Genomic DNA, 18,941 nt, shown 5'->3' with positions numbered 1-18,941 from the left:
CAGAGTCCTTATGGCACAAAGAAATCCCAGAAAACTTTAAACCAGATTCTCTGGCTTTGGCAAGGCAGGAGGTCAGTCAGAAGTCAATATTCTCCTACCTTGCTAACTGCTAGAAGACTTGCTTTCCTATGATTAAAGAGAAACCAGTTCCTGAAAAACAATGTCTGGAAGATTTCTCCACCAATCTTAACAGATCACCTTATGTTGTGGCCAAAAACTCCCTTGCCCCCATTATGGTTTTGGTGGGACAGCTAACCAGTCTTGCAAAACATTGCTGCTTAATGAATGACTGCCCACCACAGACTGGTGCTGGCCAGTCCACTCAGACTGCATGCAAGATGGGTTTGTACCCTGCGTTTCACCTTTTGACATAAAGAGACAAATTTCACTTCATTTTAATGTTAAATTTCCACTCCAAAGTGAACATGGGATGTATGTAACATATATGTTTATTCACATATGTTTGGTTTCTCTCATAAATATTTATGGATTCTCCTATAACCCACTGAATATGTAGCTATAGCTAACCTGTCAGGCATAAATCCTAGCTTCCCCTTATTTTTCTCTGAAGTGAGTGCTTTTGGTTTAGGCCGGAGGCTTCATTTCCCAACCTGCAAACTGTAATCCTTTATAGGAAATAAAGCTGTCCTTTTCTTCCTCTACAGATCACATGGTCTTTTGTTAACACTACTGAGAAACCTTCTGGGCAATGCTAGGCTCAGTCCTCGTTTACCAAATCAGCGGTCCAGACACAACATGGGAAACATAATCAGAGAACAGAGACAGATGAAAAATCTCATTTACTCCATGTACAATTGACAATTGCCACTTTCCTTCTCTTCCTCAAACACTTCACATTAAACTTTCAAGTAAACTAAAGGAGGAAGATAAAGATAAAAGCCCAAACAAAGCCAGTTATGGGAAAATGCTATAAAGTTCTGTGGTTTATTTCACATCTCTTTAAAGGGAAGTTCCTCTCTAAATGCCTATATCCCCGCACTCAGGAACATTCAAGCCTTTACAGAACATACATTTGCTCTGCCCCTGTTCTGTGCCAAGCCTGTGCTATGCACCAGGGATTGAGCTGTGAATAAGACAGACATAGTTGTTGCCTTTTCCAAGTTTGAGCCTAGCGGTAGATATTGAGTCACAGTCATCTGAAACCCACTAATGATGTTACTGTACATCATATTGCATCTATAAAAACTGACCCGAATTCATAAGCTGGTAAACTCTATTCGTAAAGTGCCAGATAGTAAACAAATCTGGGTTCTGTGGACCACTCAGTCTCTGACTACTGAACTCTGCCACTGTAGCAGGAAAGCTGCCATAGACCATATTAGTGAATGACCATGGTGCTGTTCCAATAAAGCTTTACTTACAAAAACAGACACAAGATGAATTGGCACTTAGATGCTATTTGCCGACTGTTATTTTAACTGCTTTGTTGTTTAATATTCAGGTGCTAGAGATGTGGCTCAGATACAATTTTTCTTTAGGTCTCAAATTTTCCTATAGTTTGTACATAATGATGTATGAAAGTGCACGTTGTTCATCTACCAGTCTTCAGCAAGCACTTCTGCCAGGTTGAAGGATACAGGTTATACTGACATTGCCTCTGGGATCATAACTGCCAAATCTGTGTGGTTGTTCCTTTCTCCCAACACAGATGTTTTTTTCTACCTCCAGATATTTTCTACACATCCTTTAGTGCAATACCCAGAGAACAAAATGGCCCACTGACCCCAGCCATAGGCTAGCTTAGTACTCTCAGCTTGCAGTTCTTACAGAGTGGAGACAAGGCTGCCATTTTGTCATGATGTTTGTTCTGATGCTTTGGACCTCTTTATTACCTTCTCTTGTTGGCATAGGCCTCAGTCTGTTAACAGTCTGGCTGATCCTGCTTCCAGATATTGTTCATTTCTTTTTCCAGATCCACATTTTCCCTTTTCCTCATTGCTCTCTGCCCCTGAAGCTGACTTGTATGAACTATAACAAAGGAATCTCAATCTCCCTTGCTTCCTTTTGGGTCCAGCCAAGGAGGACTCTTGTCAAGAGATCTGAAAGAGAAAGGAGAATGAGGATGGATACTTCCTCCCCTGATTCTTCTCCTGTAAGCTCACCTGGGGCTGGCTGCATCCCTGATTGAAGGCCAGTGCTCCTCTCAAAGCAACCAACAGGCCTGAGCTGCCTTCTAGATGCCACCGCCACTTGTTCTCTTTGTTCTCTCAGCTCTGGGAATGGAGACAGCAGAAGGGTTTCTGTACTGTCCCCGTGCTTCCCCTACACCTCACCGGTATTATTGTAACATAGTTGCTGTATAAATAATCCCTTCCTGGATTATTCTACTTGGATTGTGCCATCTATTCCTATGAGGACTCTGACAGATTTGGGCCCTTGGCTACACCATTACTGTGCCCTCTGGCAGAGGACAGGCTGTGGAGAGACTTCTAGAAGCTTCTTCCAAAAACTCCCTCCAATACAGCATCTGTAGTTGTTAAGCCACTCAAACGTTGAATCCCTCTGAATGCAGTGCTCTACCAGCAAGAGAAGTCAAGCATGAGCCTCAAAACTGGATGTCAGGTAGGTCTGGAGGGTTTGGCTCACAGTAGCAGTCTACAGGGTATGTGTGGCCAAACCAAACAGGCCCAGTGCTCTTACTCATGAGGTGGAATTCCTGAGCTTCAGCAACTCAATGCTGCTGAATCTTAGAGCCAAGTGCAATTCTTAGCTCTTTGTGGACCCCAGTCAAAGGAGAAATAAACCCTAGGACAGTTCCTGGAAACAACTTGCAGAATGTAGTTTAGCTGGAAGATTTTAGTATTAAGTACCCTTTTAAGAGGAGGTTTGCACAGTGATGGACAGATTCTGGAGCCAGCTGTGCATTCCATCCCAGCTGTGTGTGATGTGACCTGGAGTAAAGTGACTTAGTTATTGTGGGTCTTGGTTTCCTCATTTCTTTTTTTTTTTTTTTTTTTATGAAACAGAGTCTTGCTCTTGCCCAGGCTGGAGTGCAGTGGCGTGATCTTTGCTCACTGCAAGCTCCGCCTCCCGGGTTCACACCATTCTCCTGCCTGAGCCTCCTGAGTAGCTGGGACTACACGCGCCTGCCACCACACCCGGCTAATTTTTTTTGTATTTTTAGTAGAGACGGGGTTTCACTATGTTAGCCAGGGTGGTCTTGATCTCCTGACTGTGTGATCCGCCCGCCTCGGCCTCCCAAAGTGCTGGGATTACAGGCGTGAGCCACACGCCCGGCCTCCTCATTTCTTGAATAGGGATGAGATAATAGGGGCAGCTATGAGAACTAAATTGGTAAATATTTGTAAAATATTTAGAACAGTGCTTTGTAGACCATAAGTACTGTAAGCATTAGCTATTACTGCTATTATTGATGGAGACACTCTTTTGACCATCTTTTGTGTTGAAATCTGCTTGCTGATGCTTAGACGACTGTCCCATCCCAAGATACACCTACCTTCCTTTCTTTCTCTCTCTCTGTCTTTCTCCCTCTGTCTCTCTTTCACCAAGTTTGGCTCTGTTGCCCAGGCTGGAGTGCAGTGGCATGATCTTGGCTCACTGCAACCTCCGCCTCCCGGGTTCAAGCGTTTCTCATGCCTCAGTCTTCCAGGTAGCTGGGATTGCAGATGTGTGCCACCACACCTAACTATTTTTTTTTTTTGGTGGAGACAAGATTTCTCCATGTTGGCCAGGCTGGCCTTGAACTCGTGGCCTCAAGTGATTCATCCATCTCGGCCTCCCACAGGGCTGGGATTACAGGCATGAGCCACTGGGCCCAGCTCCAGACACACCTTTCTTACCCCCAAATAAAAGAACCCATTACAAAGCACAGTGACTTGGTGTGATCTGCAGAGATTTTTATATTGGGCTATAATTTCCAAGGAGAGTTTAATTCAACTCTTAGTAAGTGTAGAATGCACCCATCTTCACTGCATCTTCCATCATGCTAGGTGCAGAGGATGCAGCAGCAAATGAGAAAGCCCAATCCTCGCCTCCATAGAAGTGCTACAGAAAGATACTGCTCAGGCTAGGAGTCAGATGTCTTCACAACCCCGTTTAATTTAAAGTCAAGCCATTTGAGAAAAATCAGCTGTGAGCTTGGCCTCCTTGCATCTCCCTGAGCACAGGGCAGCTAGCTGCAATCAAGCTGTGACTCACTCAGACTTTTCCCATCAAGACCCTTATGTTCTTTCTGTAGATTCCCTTGATGTGAGAGTAAATAGAATATCAAAGGTCATCAGCACCTCTGCTCTGAAAGAATCTTGTAGCAGCACAAATGGATTTTGAATTTAAAGGACTTGAAATAAAGAGAAAAAGTCTTCTGACTACTTTTTCTACAATGAACATGCACTGCTTTTGTGGTGAGAATGAAAAGATTTTTTGATTAAGAAAAGTTTATAGTTAAAGAAAGTATCTTTATTAAAGTCTCGGCACTGGTTTTGTGGTGAGAATGAAAAGATTTTTCAATTAAGAAAAGTTTACAGTTAAAGAAAGTATCTTTATTAAAGTCTCATCAGGCACATAAATAAGACACATCATAAGTTAACACTAACCATGTTCAAGAATGTGTCTAAAAACCATTTGAAAATTCTCAAGCATTGATGTTTCTTTTTTGACTTTGAGAATTAAGAGTCCCAGGATGAAGGATGGGACCATCAAAGGCCTGGCAAAGGCACGTGAAGCAATCCAGAGTAATAATATGTCCAAGAAAGCCAAAGGTTCCAGCATGCTTTTGTTCTTAAACAGTAAACATTGCAGAAAATGCAGTTAACATCGCATGACACTATTCCTTCTCGCTTGTAGAAAGCTGAAGTCGACACTTGTAATCTAACTACCTTTGGTCCATGTAAGGTACATGGATGTGCTTTGGTCAAGAATTAGGCTGAGGCAGACATCCAAGCCTGCATGAGTGAGCGAGTTTAGCATGCAGATACATACTCCACTTGCTACATAACCTGTTTTTCTAAGCTTATACTAGGCTCAGAGCCACTATTGTTTGAAGAAGGTATAACTGCCCTGCGGATGCTATATAGGCGCTCCTGTGTGGCTTGTTCATGCTCAGAGAAAGAGGGAAAATCAAAGCTGTCTGTCTTGCAGATGGATGGTCGGGGGGAGCCAGAAACTGGCTTGTGCTCAGGGAGAGAAAGAGTTAAGCTGCTGATCCTGAAGGGAGAGCCGGCCACGCAGCTGTGCCTGGGAACGTCTGAAGCAAGCAGCCGGAACAGTGCAGACAGTGTAAGAGAGCTGCTGCTGAGAGAGCTGCTGAATAAAACCATATTCACCTGCCTACGCACCCCGCCACCCCCAAGTGTTCTTTCAGCTATCTGCCCATCCACCCACTCCCCTTGGACCTCAGCTAGGGCTCGAACCTGACCCCGGGCATGACATTTGGCACAGTCATGGACTTGACAGTCCATTCCCTTTCCACTCTGGTTTTCTTGCAGAAGGGGAAGTTTGGTAGAAGCAGGCTTATCCTTTTCCCTCTTGTCCGAAGTTCCTAAAGACCCTGCTGCATCAGTTAGGAATGGGTTTAGTTGTAAAAACAAAACAAAATGAAAACCAGAAAACCTGAAGTCATTTTAACAATTAGAGGTTTAATTTTGTTGTAAGAAACCCAGAAAGGCCTAAAGTTGCTGTCGCTGCCCAACAAAGTCATCAAGGACCCAGTCTCTTCATATCTTTTGGTTTCTTCTTTCTTTTCTTTCCTTAGTAGAAGACCTTTCATCTTCATGCTGTGGTCTCAGGGTTGCAATATGGTTGCTGTATCTCCACAGCTTAAATCTGAACCATAGGCAAAGAAAGATGGAGGGGAAGGAGTTTTCCGCCAAATCTCTCTTTTCATCAGGGAAGCATAATTCCCACTCATAAGACTTTAACTTATATCTGGTTGGCCATAATTATCTAACATGTTCACCCCTAGCCACAGGGGAGGCTGGGAAAAAGAAAGTTGATGATATTTGGGTCGGCTTGGCAATAATGTTTGTCAAGGAACTCCCATAGGATTTTCTTGTGGGCAGATTCTAAAGCAGGACTTGCTCATTCTAGAAATAGTAGTCAGAAGACTTTTCCTCCCTACTTCAAGTACTTTAAATTGAAAATCCATTTGTGCTGCCAGAATACTTGGAGAAGAGGTGATTAGGACCGTTGATGTTCTGTTTACTCTGTCATCGAAAGGCACAATTTTAGATTTTCAATGCTATGGATAAAATGGATTTAAGGAATAGTCGTCTTTCAGTGGCTTCCCATTGATCTTTGGATAGAGAACAAAATCCTTAACTTTGCCTCTATGATTCTACACAATCCACCTCCCATCTGCCTCTCCACACGTATACCTTTCTACTCCTAGCTTCCTGATATCCAGCCACATTGGCCTCCTGTCATTCCTAAGATATCTCATTATTGTTCCCATCTCAAGGCCTTTGCACATGCTATTCCCTCTCTGTGGAATTCTCTGCCCTCATCTTATCTATTTGTTCCTACTTATCTCACTTCAGACTTCTTCTTGGGGAAGATTTCCTCCTTCTAGACCAGATAGAGTCACCTTGATTTTATAACATCCTGTGCTTTGCTTTTTTTGCACTTCTAACAATTTTGGGGTGTGTAATTGTGCAACTGTGTTAGTTCCTGTCTATCCCCTCTGTGATAGGAGGTCTGAGAGTGAGGGCATTACCTGATTAGTGTGAATGCAACCCCAGATCTGAGGATGGTACTAGGCACATTAGAAGAATTAATGAATATTAGAACATAGAGTAAACAATATATATAAATGCCTATTTTATAATTTGCCCATACTTATCATAGAACATTTGAGCTGTTTGTAGCTTCTTCAGTGCTACTAGCTGTGATTGTATGTATGTGTGTGTGTGTGTGTGTGTGTGTGTGTGTGTGTATTATGCAATGGATAAAGTTATTGGCAATTAGAAAGGTGTCCCTCTTTTTGAACAGTAACTAGACAATCCAAGAAATTATGGATAATGCAGTATAAATTATAGATAGTTCCACAATTGAGCAATTAATTTAGCTTCAGTAGAATTTGTGAGGTAAGGAGAGAAATAATATGGCGTGGTAGGAAGAATCCTAGAACTGGGCTTAAATCCAAGTGTGGCAAACAGTTTCTTTATTCATTCAACAAGCAATGTTGTTCATTCATTATGTGCCAGCAGCTGTATTTTGTACTGGCACAAAAAATTTAGCAAGACCTATTTCCTATAGAAGAGATGGCAGTTGCCGTGGAGGAAAGTGAGGATACTGTGAGGACACAGAGGAAAGTGTGAGCTCCTTTGCTTGTGAAGGCTCCACAGAAGAAATAATCTTTGAGCTGATTCTTGAAAGATGTGAAAAAGCTGCAAGAGAGACAAGAGGAGAGGGAGATGGGCAAGCACATGCAGAGGTAGGTAGACAGAAAAAAAGAGTCTACATTTCCTGAAGCCTTGTATTCAGGTATGACTAGAGACCAGGTACACAGGAAAAATGGTAGGATATAAGGCCAAAATAAAAAAAAAAAAAAGGAGCTAAGAAATTTCTTCCCAATGCTAGAACATTTGTTGATGATAGAGCAGCACTGAAGACCACTGAGCAATAAAGCAACACCATTTTGTCTGAATTTCATACAGCCTCTAGCAATGGTATGAAGGGCACAGAGGAAGCAAGGAATAGGGCAGAGGAGAAAGGAGAGATTTATCGAGTTGGTGGAAGAGTTTCAGGGTGAGATGGGGCAGTCTTAATCCTTGGCAATACAGGAAATGTAGATTTGAGAAATATCAGGTAAGTAAAATTGACTAGGCTTGATTGTCTCTAGCTGACCTCCCTGCCTCTCTGGTGGCCCTCTGTAACATAATTCTGATCATGCCCCATCTCATTTTAAGTCTCTGAGACTTTACTCATGCAGGAAGCCTGCTTTTCAGGTGTAGTGAGTAGTAACCAATCTAGTTCCTCAGGTAACTAAAAGCTTACAAAATAATAAAGTATGTACTTGAGGCTGAGCTTCTAGGAATGACACACAAAACAGCACAACTGGCTCATCAAAGGTGCTGCTATTTTTGCAATAGTCAGGAAACTGGGGAATCAGGACATCACAGCCACAACAGCAACTAGGAACTAAAGTTCAGGAAGCCACCACCATGACTTGAGCTCCATGCCCCCATGTAATGCCAACAAATGGATAGTCTACACAAAACCACTCAATAGCCACAAAGCCGGGATTAGACAATGGAACTCCCGATGATGCTACTACAGGAAATAAGCCTTCAGAAAGAAAAGCACAGGTTATGCCTCACTTCACTTTCCAAATATTGTATGGGTGTGGTTATTTGGTTAAATACTGATCCCAAGATGTAAAGGGAGTTGGGGAAACATAACCTTTAGTTTTCCACCTTTTTGCATGCAATAAGGTAGACCATAAGGATATTTGAAGAAGCCGACTGAGTCATTCAATGATATCTGCTTCAGCATATTAACCAGGATCTCAACTATCTGTAGAACTTCTTTTTTTTTTTTTTTTTTTGAGACGGAGTCTCACTCTGTCGCCCAGGCTGGAGTGCGGTGGCGCAATCTCGGCTCACTGCAAGCTCCGCCTCCCGGGTTCACGCCATTCTCCTGCCTCAGCCTCTCCGAGTAGCTGGGACTACAGGCGCCCGCCACCACGCCCGGCTAATTTTTTTTTGTATTTTTAGTAGAGACGGGGTTTCACCGTGGTCTCGATCTCCTGACGTTGTGATCCGCCCGCCTCGGCCTCCCAAAGTGCTGGGATTACAAGCGTGAGCCACCGCGCCCGGCCCTGTAGAACTTCTTAAAACTGCATATGCACAGGCTTCACCAATGAGGTCAAGGGCAGATCACTCCAGAGAAGCCAATAGTTTGCCCTTCAAATTAATATTTTAAAATGTTTATTTAGTAAAGAAGTAGCAATTAAGAAAGTCTAATTTTCAATGAATAGAAAGCGTTTTTATACTTTTGGTTGAATAGAAACAATTTATGTTATCACAGCATATTATAATTTTTTATAGTTTTTGTTTCCCCAAAATATTTCTTTGGCAATTTTTAAACCAGACAGTAGATTAGGAAAAATCATGAGTTTGAAATGTTTGTTGATAATATTCTTACAAATCAAATGAAAAATGTGTATGATTCTTAGAGAAAAAATGCTTATCCTCATTCATGAGAAAAAGAAGAAATTAAATTTTTAAAAATTACCTAAATTCAGACCAATCATTTTACTGAAGACAATTAGAAAATCAGCAAGGGGTGAAGTGGGCTGTATTCTTGAAGGCACTGGTCGATTTATAAGTTAGAGCAGATTTATTGGGACACAATCCAAGGGAAGATAAAAATTCAGAGAGGGAAAATGTCATTTAATACTTCTTTTTCCCCTGAGGGTGTTTGCTAATGTCAGTGAGACTGACATTCTGGCTGGTACAAGACAGCCTTGAACTGTTGGGAAGTAAACACAGCAGTTCAGAGCCTGTCAAGGGTAGAGGTCATAGTAAGTGCTTTACTTTGCATTGTGACCTTAAGGAAAAAAATAAACCAGAAGTAAATAATCTCCCACAAGGGCAGTAATCCATTTTCAAGTGGTCTGGCTGATTAAAAAAAAAAAAGAACTCAATTCTGAAATTGAATAATAAAATTATGGATTGCTAGTATATCAGTTGCCTAATTATTTTTCAAATACAGTATCCGACACACAATAAAAGATAACCAGTCACATGAAGGGACAATAAAACTTGAAGAAAGACAAATAGAAACAAGCAACAACAGAAACAGACCCTCAAGAGCTCCTGATACTGGAATTACCAGGCACAGATGTTAAACTATGCTTTTGATGTTCAAGGAAATTAAAGAGTGAAAATGTTGACAGATAACTTAAAACCATTAAAGCAATAGGCAGCAGATTAGAAAAGAACCAAACAGAAGTTTAGAATTAAGGCATACAATAACTGAAATTAACAACTCAGTTGACATGGTTAGTAACAGATTAGACACACCTGAAAGAATATGTGAACTGGAAGATAGATGAAAGCAAAATATTCAGAAGGAAGCAAGAGGGACAAGATTAAAAAAAAATGCAAAATTAGAAAAAAAACATAGGGGTAATGATGAGAATAACCAAACATGTTTTTGCAAATCCAAAATAAGAAAGAGAAGAAAATAAGAATGAAACCAAAGCAATATTTGAAGCGATAAAGGGTGAAATTTTCTTAAATTAATTAAAGACATACGTCTACATATTCAAAAATTCAAACTGGATAAATAAAAAGAAATGCACAACCCAAATCCATCATAGTGGAATTGCAGAAAACCAAAGAACAGAGAAAAAATTTGAAATCTGCCAGAAGAAAAGAGATTGCTTTTAAAGGAGCAATAACTAGATTTCAGATGACTTCTTAAAAACAATAATGAGTATTAGAAGGCATAAAATACTATCTCCTGTGTGCTGAAAGAAAATAAATGCTATTGTATAATTCATGCCCAGTGAAAATACACAGAATAAAGATAAAATAAAAAACATTTTCGTGCAGAAATAAAACATCATGAGAATTTTCCGCTTGCAGACCTAAATTACTCTTCAAGGAGAAGGAAAATGATACCAGTAGAAAGTCAAATATTCATGAAGAAATTAAGAAGCAATAAAAATGTCAAGCATGTGGATGTACTTAAATGAGGAATACCAAAAGTAATATCTCGGGAGTCAATAAATATATAGAATTAAAATAAAGGAAAATAAGGGTGTGTAAGTTGAGAAGAGCTTAAATAATGATAAAGTATGCTTGACTTATTGCATTGCTAAGGAAAAGCATAACCATTTCACATAAAAATAGTATTTAAAACCATGGCTGCTTGTGATAGTTGCTGAGGTAACCACTAAAATAATAGTAAAGGAAGGCAGAACTTCCAAACTAGTAGAAGGAAAAAATAGAGTAGTCAAAAATAATCAAAATGAAAGCAAGATGTTCTCTCCTTGCTTTGAGAGACAAAAAAGAAACTAAAAAAAAAAAAAAAAAAAAAAAAAAACAAGCAGAAAGCAAATAAGATGGTAGGCTTGTCTAAATGTATTAGGAGTTACATCAAGGCTAAATGACCCAAAAAGTTTTGTTTCTAGTAAAGATGGAATAACAGGAACCAGATTTATTCTCCCATCTTAAATAATCCCAAAATGGGCAAAAATCATGAAGGTGACTATAACAAGGTCCATAATAAAAACATTGCTTTAAATCAGTAATAAGGATAAAAATCTTTAATAAAGGCATAGTAAAAAAGGATATTAGGTATAGTAGAACAAATACAAGATTTATAGCACATTTCTCATCAGAAATAATGTGAGAAGACAGTGGGACATCTTTAAAGCACTGAGTGGGGGAAAAATCCTGTCAATCCATAATTCTATATGCACAAAAAATATTATAAAGATTTATTTTTAACACACAAAAGCTGCAAAAATTTACACTTTGCAGTTCTGCACTACAAGAATGTTAAAGGGCATACTTTAGGCAAAAGAAAAATGATATGAGAGAGAAATGTGTTTCTATACAAAGGAATCTGTAGCCCAGTGGTAACTATAGAGGTAAATATATAAAATCTCCTTAAAAGACAATTGCCAGTATAAATAAAAATAATAATAGCATAGTATGAATTTATAATAATGTAAAAAATAACTAAATAAATAAAATGAATGACAACATTAGTACAAAGGCTGGGAGTGGAGAAGTGGAAATGTACTACTGTAAATTTTTATGCTACACTTGAATAGGACCAGGACTAGGGTAAGGCAAGGGAGGCACTTGCTTCAGGCACAAAATTTAAGGGTACTTCAAAACTTCATTGCTCAAGATAAATAGTAATTTAATGTAATATTTTAAAATATAAAATTTAATGCAAAATCCATAATTAACAAAATATCAAAATTTAAAGAAATGTTATACCAAGTCATGTTGGAACTTAACGGGAAATATCAGTAACTACCATTCTGTCTTTATTAAAAATTTGGTATTTTGTTTATTATGGAATTTTTTGCATTAATTTTGATTTTTTTAAATGTTGCTTCCAAACATTTATCTTGATTGCTGAGTTTTGGAGAGTATCCTTAAGTTTTTTGCCTCAGGCCTATTCCTGTATCTGGGGATGGGACCCAGATATTTACATTTTTCCTTTCTTTTTTTTTTTTTTTTTTTGAGACAGAGTCTTACTCTGTCACCCAGGCTGGAGTGCAGCGGTGCAATCTCAGCTTACTGCAACCTCCACCTCCCGGGTTCAAGCCATTCTCCTGCCTCAGCCTCCCAAGTAGCTGGGACTACAGGTGCATGTCACCACACCTGGCTAATTTTTGTTTTTTTTTTTGTACTTTTAGTAGAGACAGGGTTTCACCATGTTGGCCAGGATGGTCTCTATTCCCTGATCTCATGATCCACCCACCTTGGCCTCCCAGAGTGCTGGGATTACAGGTGTGAACCACTGCGCCTGGCCTTGCATTTTTCTTAAGCACCAAAGGTCCTCCTCCTGATTGAGAACCGCTAGTAGAGAAATAATTTCAGTCTTTACCTTGGCATACAAAGTTCTATATGAATTCAAATGAACTAGCTCTTTTTGTTTGTTTCTTTGTTTCTTCTATTTTTTTTTTTTTTTTTCAAAAAATACACAGAGGCATCATATCTAAGCCAGACTTACGATTCCAGAGAAAGTTTTTTGGAAGAGGTGACAATTGAGAGATCAAAAGATAGAAGAGAGGACAAAAGAGTTTCAGTCAGAGGTAACAAACAGCATTCTCAAGAGTTTGGAGGTTCCAAAGACAGTGGGGTATTCAAGGAGCTAAAAGAAGTTTGGGGCCGGGCATGGTGGCTTACACCTGTAATCCCAGTACTTTGGGAGGCCGAGGTGGGTGGATCACTTGAGGTCAGGAGTTTGAGACCAGCCTGGCCAATATGGCAAAACCCCATCTTTACTAAAAATACAAAAATTAGCTGTGCATTGTGGCAGGTACCTGTAATCCCAGCTACTCGGGAGACTGAGGCACAAGGATGGCTTGAACCCAGGAGGCAGAAGTTGCAGTGAGCCGAGATCGCACCACTACACTGCAGCCTGGGTGACAGACTGAGACTCCATCTCAAAAAAAAAAAAAGTTTGGAGCAGAGAGAGTAAGGTGGAAGGTGATTGGGAGTAGAATGACATGTAGCAGAGAGGAAGAACAGAACACATTCTGCAGTAACATATGTCAGCAGTTCCAAACTGCTGACTTGATCTGGCCTGCAAATATATTACATTTGACCTGCATGGTGTTTTAACATTACTTAGAGTTAGTTGATAATATTTAAAAAATTAGAAGATTTTGGCATAAATATCTGTGTTTCCAGGGTACCCTTTAAAATAAAAGTACAAGACTCAGCTCTGCTGGACATACATTTTTCAGGTCAATTGGAGATAAGCAGGAGAAGGTTCTTCAAGATAGGGCAATGGTTCCCAATTTTGTCACAGTCCCCAACACTCCATATTGTCTCGATCATATTGTTTTCTTTTGCATAGGATTTTTATAGACATGTGAATTTGCAAACCCTATGATAAGCTATATGTATATGGGCTATTTTAGTGACAATATTTTAGTGAAACAAGCCAACTTTAAAAGATGGAATTGGCTAGGCGCAGTGACTCACACTTGTAATCCTAGCACTTTGGGAGGCTGAGGTTGGTGGATTCCCTGAGCTCAGGAGTTTGAGACCAGCCTGGGCAACATGGTGAAACCCTGGGTGTGGCAGCGTTCACCTGTAATCCCAGCTACTCTGGAGGCGGAGACAGGAGAATTGCTTGAACTCGGGAGGCGGAGGTTGCAGTGAGCCGAGATCACGCCATTGCAATTCCATCCTGGGCGACAGAACGAGACTCCGTCTAAAAAAAAAAAAAAAAAAAAAAGATGGAATCCATTTCTTACATAACTAGACAGCCTACAGCCAGACAAGGCCTCAGACTTAGCTGGATATAGATAAAAGCTCAGGCAGCAGTATCGGGACTCTCTCTCTCTCTCTGTGCGTATGTCTTTCTATGCATTTCCTTTACATTATAGCCTCTTCCCACATGGTGAAAAAATGGCTACAACAGGCTAAAATACAGTTTCCCAGGTTAGTAACCCCACGGGGGGAAGTCTTCTTTGTCCTCACATCTATTTATCAATCTTGAAAAACTCTGACACTGCTTGGTCGCCTACATACTCCTGAGTCGAACACTGTACCTAGAAGGAATCAGTCTCTGCTTGCAGTCCAGATCATTTGTCCATGGTTTATGCACCGCACAAAGGCGTCTGGTCACGGGGAGGGAATGGGGGCCAAAAGCCAGGCCCATTTGCTCACCAGGCTATGTATCCTGGCATGCAGCTGCATTTTCTTGGAGGGAAAGGCAGCTTTTCATTTGCACAAGATGGTGTCTGCTTGCCTGCCGGGGTATGCATAGGGCTGTTTCCCCATGGACGGAGTGACTTTTATAATTTATCTGTGTAGGGATGGCATCTTATTCTGGTTTAAAAACAGGAGTTGCATTGGGAGTGGTGGCCCTGTATGTATTTCCTATGCCTGGCCAACTCGTGACTTTTATAATTTATCTGTGTAGGGATGGCGTCTTATTCTGGTTTAAAAACAGGAGTTGCATTGGGTAGTGGTGGCCCTGTATGTGTTACCTATGCCTGGCCGACTGCTCATTAGCTGAGGGCATGCAGTTTCCCCAAAGGAATTTGAGCAGTCAGTACGTACTTACCATCTGTGTTAAGAATTTGGCTTTTAGGCCAGGTGCAGTGGCTCATGTCTGTAATACCAGCACTTTGGCAAGCCAAGGCAGGAAGATCGCTCGAGCTCAGAAGTTCAAGATCAGCCTGGGCAACATAGTGAGACCCCATCTCTACAAAAAATGTCTTAAAATTTTAGCCGGGTGTGGTGGCACACACTTGTAATCCCATCTACTAAGGAGGCTGAGGTGGGAATGAGGGGATCACTTCAGCCCAGGAGGTCAAGGCTGCAGTAAGCTGTGAATGTGCCACTGCACTCCAGCCTGGCAACAGAATAAGACCCTATCTCAAAAAAAAAAAAAAATAGAATTTATTCTATGTAAGATAAGAGAGCCATGGAAGAGTTGTAAGCATTACTTAATTTGCATTTTTGAATGAACAGCCTGCTTTCTTATTCTGTCTATATGCATTTTTTAGTTTAGAGTCAAACATTTCATTCTTGTATTTTGACTCTAACAAAAGTATTAACTATGGTTATGTTTCGATTAACAAAAAACAAAGTGACAAGAGCAGAAAGAATTAAAGAAGGGAAGGGAAAAGGGAAGGAGAGTTAGAAAGTCTGCCCAGGCAATCTGGCTGTAGTAGGGAGAATAGGTTTAAGGGGAACAAGACTGAAGGTGTGATAGGAGGTTGTTGACATCACTCAGGTGGAATGATATCTGCCTTTCCTCCTCCTCTCATCTACCTGGGGACATCCTATGGAACTTTCAAAGCTTAATGGAAAAGACACTTTTTTCAAGTATTCTTGACTCTACCCCAAGCTGAATTCAGACCTTTATTCTCTGTTATACCACAGCATTCCTTTAGAGCACTTCACTCACTGTTTATTTGCATATACTTTCTCCATCCAGACACTGAAACTCTGGACAGCAGAGACTGTATTCTACTTAATTACTAAGTATGAAGAGTCTAGCAGAGTGCCTTTATGGAGTCAATGACAAGTCAATGCTTGATGGATAAATGGACGGATAAATAGATGAATAAATGAAAAAATAGAAATGATATAATTTGGGATTAAGAAAAGAGTTTAAAATTTTCCTAAATTTTTATGTAATTGGAATATACTTCCAGTATTATCTGACGTAAACCTTGTAAGAAAAGGAACAAATTTGGTGCACCACAATGAGCTCAGTTTGGGATGTGAAGCATTTGTGGCTCTGTGGAACACCTGTGAGTCCTGGGCAGTTGTAAACTTCTGGGCTTTGGGGATAAAACTGAGGGCTTGAATAAGCTGATCCGCAGGTTACCTTCAAGTTCTATGATGCTAAGTATAGTACTTAAAGATAAATAAGAGTAGAATTTATGAAGATTTCACATTAGTTTTTAAATGTGGAAATGCTCTGCGGTGAGCAAAAAGGCAAAATTGGGTGTTTGCTTTTTAAAATATTTGCTTTTCTGATGCCTTCTTCCACTCTTCAAATTGATACATACAATTTATATTTAAATGAAAGTGAATTCAAATGGGTTTATCTTTGGTAGATAACTCTTGAGATACTTGTCCAACATGTTGCAAAATCCAGGCTGGAAGTTATTCTTTTAATCCTTGTAGCTGGATTCTAAGAGGGATTGGGAATGGCTTCTGAGAGGTCCTGAGACCAGGACAGGCCGCAGAGGCCACAGGCCACAGAGTTGATTAATTGGCATCCACTTACTAACAAGGATACACGAGACAGTCTCTTAAACCTCCTTTAATCCTTAGATTCCTTAGTGTTGGTCTCCACCTTCTTCCATGGAGCCAATATTTTTATTGTCCAGGCCTATCATTTAGCTAACTCTACAACTCTTACTGCCAAAACCAATGCTATCATTTTCCCCTTTGGTGATTAAGTCACACAGCCTTGGACCAAAATGTACATATGCATGCCAGCAGTCAATGTTTTAGCTCCTCTTCTATCAAGACTGTCCCTCTGCCCAGGGCTAGAAAAGTCAGAAAGACGGGAGCCAAACAGTACTGTGCTTTTCATATTGATTCTCCTTCTTACAGTAATCATTTTTTTACAGACTTCTGAATATTTTATAGTATTTCTTTTTTTTCCCCCTTCTCAAGTCCTCACTCAAGCTACTTTTCATCTTTTTAAATACTGTAAAGAAAATGGGTGTGGATATAAAGTTTGTTCTACTTATTTGCCCAGGCCCTAGAGATTTCTGATTTTCAAACAGTTGATGTGTACATTTACAAACACAAATACCCACAAATAAAAATGCCACAGCCCCTGATTTGTATTCACTTTTCAAGGCACCTGTTTAAAGCCAAGTAGTTTTAAATCTTTAAGTCATCTGTATATATCCACACAATCACTGGGCTCTGCAGCATCTGACTCCGTTTGTTTCTGATCCAATACAGGAGATTCCCAGTGTATTGTAATTCACCTTTTTTTTTCAATAGCTATGATTATCACATTGTTGTCACAAACTCCTATTTTAAAAGTACAAAGAAAGCCATAAAGTTAAAATTAAAACACGAGGATTTTATGTATCACGTTATACAAATAATGCTTAAATTGACAATCCTGTAAAATCTTGAGTAAATGTTTTAATCTACAGAGATTCAGATACAATCTGTGGTTCACAGTCTGTGAATGTATTCAGAGTCGTTTCAGATGAAGTTCATTTTATTAGGTTTTAGTTATTTGGAAGTGTGTAGGCTGTTTCAGCATTTATGGTAATATCAGTGAATCAGAATTTTTTTTTTTTTTGTAATGGAGCAACACATTCTATTAGTCAGCTTGGGCTTCTATAACAAAATACTACAGGCTGGATAGCTTAAACAACATCAATGTATTTTCTCACAGTTCTGAAGCCTGGAAGTTCAAGATCAGGGTGCTGGCAGAGTTGGTTTCTGCTGAGGCCTCTTTTCCTGGCTTGCAGACAGCTGCCTTCTCACTGTGTCTTCATATAGCCTTTTTTGCTGCGTGTGAGTGGAGAGAGAAAGAGGTCTGGAATCTCCTCCTCTTCTTATAAGGACACCAGTCCTATTGGATTAGAGCTCCATCCTCATGACCTCATTTGTGCCTATTTACCTTTCTACTGGCCCTATTTCCAAATGTAATCACATTGTGGGTTAGAGCTTCAACCTATGACTTGAGGTGGGAGGACATAAATCATTTTATAACACATATCTAGTAAACAAAAAGAAGAAAAATGTTTCTAAAATTAGGGAAGTTGAAGGGTGGACCATTCCCACCAAGAATTAGCTAGTTATTGGGAGAAAGAAAACTTCTGCTCTTCAGGTGGTCACTGGATACTGCAGCACGTTTTTTTACCCACCTTCCCTCCTGCTGTCTGCTTCCCGCCAACCATGTAGAATGTCCTTGTCTTCTCTTTACCAGATTATACGTCAATATTGGCCTCTTGAATCAGAGTATTTAATAAACCAGATAACTCAATTTCTAAGATCCTGGAAGAAAGAAAGGGGCAGACCAAGATGGGGGTGAGGGCTGGGGAATGTATTAAGCATTTCTACTACAAAAGCAAAGAGGCCAAATAGTAAATACAGCTCCAAACACACTCTCTGGTCTGTTATTCCAATTTTAACAATTTTCTTTTTGCTAACCCTGTTGTAAAATCAGTGTTTTTCTGTACTGCTGAAAGAATATGTTGATTTGCTCTCATCTTTTAAATGCAACATGTTTTAAAATTACACATTGTTTTCTATTTAAAATGTCCCCTAAATTTAGTTCCCTGTGGAAAAGCCTGGGTTTTCCAATTCTAGCCACAGGTGCATCAGGAATAACTTCAGAACAACTCAGGATTGTCCCCATGTTTTAGTTGAGGTAACCAAGGTTGGTAGAGGTGAAGTTTTTGGTCAAAGTCATGCAGTTAGTGAGTAAATTGGAATTCCCACCAAGATTTCACACATCCCAAGGGCTATGCTCATTTCTTTAATGAGAAAGGGAATTATTACATATAAGTACTCTGTAATTTTCATTAAAGAGGAGAATCTCCATTAAAAAGAATCCAAATACCTGTGACCCTCAATTTCTTTTCATTAACTTTTTTAAGAGAAAAAGAAAAATTATAACAGTAATGCTGTTAATAGCAATTAAGATATAAGTATTTATATATATGATTCCAGTGACTATTCTGTCATTCCCCTAAAGACACATTAGGCCTAATAGTCTAATATTGTAAATGTTGTAGAAAGATTAGTATTTTCAGAGAT

General features: G+C 39.8%; 3 long non-coding RNA genes across 4 annotated transcripts in view; 1 reads left to right on the top strand and 2 right to left on the bottom strand.

Moving 5' to 3' along the window:
• Positions 1-18,941, top strand: part of LOC134732644 (uncharacterized) — a 186,563-nt gene that overhangs the window by 52,408 nt on the left and 115,214 nt on the right. The gene's annotated exons all lie outside the window — the stretch shown is intronic.
• LOC134732639 (uncharacterized) lies at positions 1,281-18,245 on the bottom strand. 2 transcript variants are annotated; one of them, XR_010115984.1, is made up of 3 exons: positions 18,047-18,245; positions 13,771-13,893; positions 1,281-2,060 (listed from the first exon to the last, which is right to left on the bottom strand). It is a non-coding gene; the product is annotated as an uncharacterized lncRNA (long non-coding RNA). The 2 variants fall into 2 exon arrangements; XR_010115983.1 differs by lacking the exon at positions 18,047-18,245 and adding an exon at positions 17,020-17,345.
• Positions 5,595-8,479, bottom strand: LOC134732645 (uncharacterized). Its single transcript, XR_010115990.1, has 2 exons — positions 8,394-8,479; positions 5,595-5,802 (listed from the first exon to the last, which is right to left on the bottom strand). It is a non-coding gene; the product is annotated as an uncharacterized lncRNA (long non-coding RNA).

This window comes from Symphalangus syndactylus, chromosome 15, assembly GCF_028878055.3.
Source record: "Symphalangus syndactylus isolate Jambi chromosome 15, NHGRI_mSymSyn1-v2.1_pri, whole genome shotgun sequence".
NCBI lineage: Eukaryota > Metazoa > Chordata > Mammalia > Primates > Hylobatidae > Symphalangus > Symphalangus syndactylus.
Note: the sequence above shows the minus strand (reverse complement) of the source record. Positions and strands in the feature narration are given on the sequence as shown.